We start from the raw sequence: 4405 nt of genomic DNA on the forward strand, positions 1-4405 counted from the left end.
GACTTTTAAGTTACTTGTAATGATGGTTTACTTTGATATAGTCATGTTCATTTTTTCACTCTGATAAAATGGATGCATTCCTCACTGTTAAATGTGTTGGTGATACAGTATATGCACATTGATTAGGAACTGAGGTACTGGCACATGGTATTTCATTAAGTTCAGAGAAACATTTAATTTCCAAAGAAGTGAACTTGCTGCTATTCCCAAGGTAATTATTAAAATGCCTACCATGTTAAGGTGTGAATCTACTCAAATTAAATAGGTGTTAACATACTCTAAAAATAGTCTAATTAGAAGTGCTATTGGGTTAAGTTTTCATGCCTCCTGGGTACTGGATTTGCATTGAACTCAGTCGGTTTCACTCTGTTTGTCAGAATGTTATTCTATATACCCTGTCCTCTCTCTTTTTTTTTTTTTCTTCTTATTTTGCCTAATTCATCTTAGAGGTTGAGAATGATAGAGTCTGGAAAATAACAGATATGCCTGACTGTAGTGATTAATACATTTTCTGTAGTTCTCTAATTTTGATCTGCATTGCTACAGTTTCTGGTTTTCTATTATTTTAAAAGTATCAGGACTAACTGATTTTTTTCATTACAAATGGATGAATGTCCTGTTAATTACCTAATTTACATGACAGACTTAAGTGAATCTTTACCACTACTTTTTTAAAAAATGGGCTTAGAAAATGCAAGACAGAATCTGCATTTTTCAATGACAACTATCAACTTGACATATACACACATGTGCATACACACACTTACTACTAGTTCATTAATTTGTTTTATTATACAACAAAGCTTTGTTTAAATGTGATGTGCAAGCTATTATAGGAGAGAAAATTACTGACATATAGTTTTATTTTTCAACTAATCCAATTAGGGAAATAAGTAAATTAATATAAAAATAGAATTTAAAGTAAAATAAAAATATATTTTATAAGACTACCTGTGTTCTTTTTCCTACAAGCAAAATCTGTATTACTGAATAAATATAAAATAGCCACTAGAGATTCATGACCAAGGATGTGGAGATAGAGAAATGCATGTTGTGTTTAAGGAACAGGGAGCATGCCTACTTGAAAGTATTTCTACTATCTATTTTAGATATCTATAATGTCTAAAATGCAATTTCAGATAAGGTAAAAAGTAAACTACAGTAAATATTTGAAATAATTGCTTTTTGTATTTAATAATGTCTTAAACTGCTTCCAAATTATCATGCAGTTATGATAGATAGATATGATAGATTTAATTGACAGTGATGAGTATTTAAAAACATCTGAAATGAGTGCTACTATCCTCTAAATTGTGTACAAAATTTTAAAATAGTATCTCAATGAATAAATATATTAAAAAATGCATTTCTTGAAAAATTTGTCAATAGACTATATTTTTATTGAACTGTAGAACTAATAAAATTAATAGAACTAATGGAAAATTAATAAAATTAATAGAATAGAATGAAAAATGTTTCTAATCTGGGAATATATCAGTGATTTACTATATCTACATTAATATGAAATCAGCATGAAGAACAAAATTAAAGAGTTCTCTTATAATTTATATAAAATGTGTATTCATTTAACAAACACTTAGTGAGTTCCCATTCTATGCCAGCCAGAGTTCTAGATACAAATCTTTATAGAAAAGTATAGAAAAACATCTCTGTCCAAAAGAAGCTCAATTTAGTGAAAAGACAATAAACAAAAGCCAATAATAAAAGTTCATTGTGTAAAAGTGAAGATAAAGTTATGTTTGGGGTACTGGAAATAAATAGGGAAATGCATTTACATGACAAGTCTCAGGGAAGGGGATCAAAATCTTTAAAAATATAGGGCCCTAAGAGATGCAAATTAAAAGCACAATGAGATATCACATCACACTAGTGAGAATGGCACATCTTAAAACAATTAGCAACAACAAATGTTGACAAGGATGTGGAGAAAAAGAACTCCCCTGCACTGCTGGTGGGAATGCAAACTAGTACAACCACTATGGAAAAATGTTTGGAGGTTCCTCAAACTGCTAAACATGGAGCTTCCCTATGCCCCAGCAATACTACTCCTAGGTATCTAACCAAAAGACACAAAAACACTGATTCAAAAAGATACTTGCACCCCCATGTTTATTGCTGCTTTATTTACAATTGCAAAGACATAGAAACAGTCCAAATGCTCAAAAGTGGATGACTGGATTAAAAAGACATGGTACATATACACGATGGAATATTACTCAGCAACCAAAAAAAATGTTTTTTGCAGCAACATGGATGGAACTGGAAAAGATCATGCTTTGTTAAATAAGCCAGAAAGAAAAGGAAAAAAAATACTAGATGGTTTCACTCATAGCAGGAGTATAAAACACCAGGCAAGAAAATAATAATAATGATGAACAGCTATATACATTTTATGGAGGTGAAGTGGGGAATGGGATCAAAAACAGTGGGGGGAGGGAAATGTATTGGACTATGGTAATGGCTCATGGGTGACTTGGTGATGGGAAGCCCCCAGGGATTACAACTGAGTTGGAAAAATGCACAACATGATGTAAAAATAAACCATTATATTTAAAAAAAAAGGACCCTAAAAAATCAGTATAAAATTAATAGATGGTAACTTGTTGGAAAAATAGAATATGTGCATATTAAAGAATAGTGTGTGGATAGCATATAGCGGTCCAAGCTAGGAATAAGTGTAAATTCTTGGTAGGAGATGAAGGTACATTTGTCATCTAACACCTAATACACCACTTAAGAAATTCAGATATTTTCCTCAAGAAAATGAACTACTATTGAAGGATTTTAGACAAAGAATGGCATAGTCATATACTTGATGATGTAGTTTAAACTCAAAATGTATGAGGGATGGCTGAAGTAGGGAGACAAATTGATTGTTACTGGGATAGTCCATGTGAGAAATGCTGTGTGCATACCCCAAAGCAGGAGTATAGTAGGACATATGAAAAAGTCAGCAGATTCAGCAGCAAACTTAGTAACTAATTTGAATTACAGCATGAGTTCAATCCTAGGCCAGGAAACTGACCCACATGGTGCAGCAGACCTCTCCTGTCCCACCTGCTGCTCCCCTCAGCAGTATACTTCAATAGATCTGCCTGTTATGTTCCCCACTGTTTCTGGTGAGTCCTCTCAACCCCTTGCACCTCTGGCTTACACTCCAGTTCTTGTATGAATAAATAAATAACAGTAAATCTTTAAAAATATGATAAGGTTTTGGCATGCAGAATAGGTGTATTTTAGGTAGGAGAATTCAGTCAACCTAAACATATCTAGAAAATACAGTAAGTTTTAACAGTGAAACTAGTTGTGAAATCATCAATAATTTATCATTATTATTAGTAATGATGTTTTCTGTTTGAATGGATCCCATCCAAGATACTTAGAAAACTGCCACATACTCAGCAAACACCTAGGAAATACCGATTGAGGAAATTGATAAGGATGAGAATTTGCTACCTGGTCTGGGAGCTTAAGGCTGTTACCATCAACTTTTTTTAACTGTAACCTTTCCTTTGTTATTATTTTTTTTTGTCAATACAAAGCACCATAATAAAGGGAAAATGTAGAAAGTAAAGTAGTTTTATTTTGCAAGTTCCAATAATATGATGATGTTATTCCAATGTGTACAATTCTTCCTCTTGTTGAGCAGCACCAGCTCTCAATGCAGGTGGCTCTAGTTGGCAAAAATTCTGTAAACAAATTATTGATATTCTTCCAGTTTACTGATTACTTTGGTTTTATTTGTTTGTTCTCTTTTATGTGCAGAGGATACTGTATAATTGTTACAATGCATCATCATTATCATTGTTCTGGTATTCTTTAGAATCAGATGATAAACATTATCAGTCCTCTTCTTTCCCCTCTGAGTTATTGGTTAGAATATGGAAAAGAATGACAAATCCAAGATTTTAGACCCAGCACATGGTTGATGCTGAATGAATAAATAGTGAATCCATGAATGAAAAAGTCTGGATTTTCTGGTGGTACTTAAACAGGAAAAATACATTTATACTTTTACAGTCAAAGAAAAAAAACGTGGACTGTTTTATTGAGGAAAACTTTGAGACAATATATCTATAAGGAGCAAGTTGTTATGAAAACTCATATATTAGTCATATAGCTTTGATAATTATACACACAGAACCATTCCTGCTTCATTTAATCACTATTTTCTGAGTCCTGTGATATACCTGAAGTAAATATAGTATTACTGTTTTCTGGATATTGCACAGCAGGAATAAAATCTTAGTACAGTATCAAGGAAGGTGTAAATATTAAGTCATTCCCATTAATTTGCTGTAAGGCCTTGAACTTTGTGTCCTATAGCTTCTATTTCTTCTCCACTGTCAATCCAACCCTCTCCAATTTAGCTCTTCAACATCTC

This window comes from Condylura cristata, unplaced genomic scaffold, assembly GCF_000260355.1.
Source record: "Condylura cristata isolate star-nosed mole 26May11 unplaced genomic scaffold, ConCri1.0 scaffold00025, whole genome shotgun sequence".
Classification (NCBI taxonomy): Eukaryota; Metazoa; Chordata; class Mammalia; order Eulipotyphla; family Talpidae; genus Condylura; species Condylura cristata.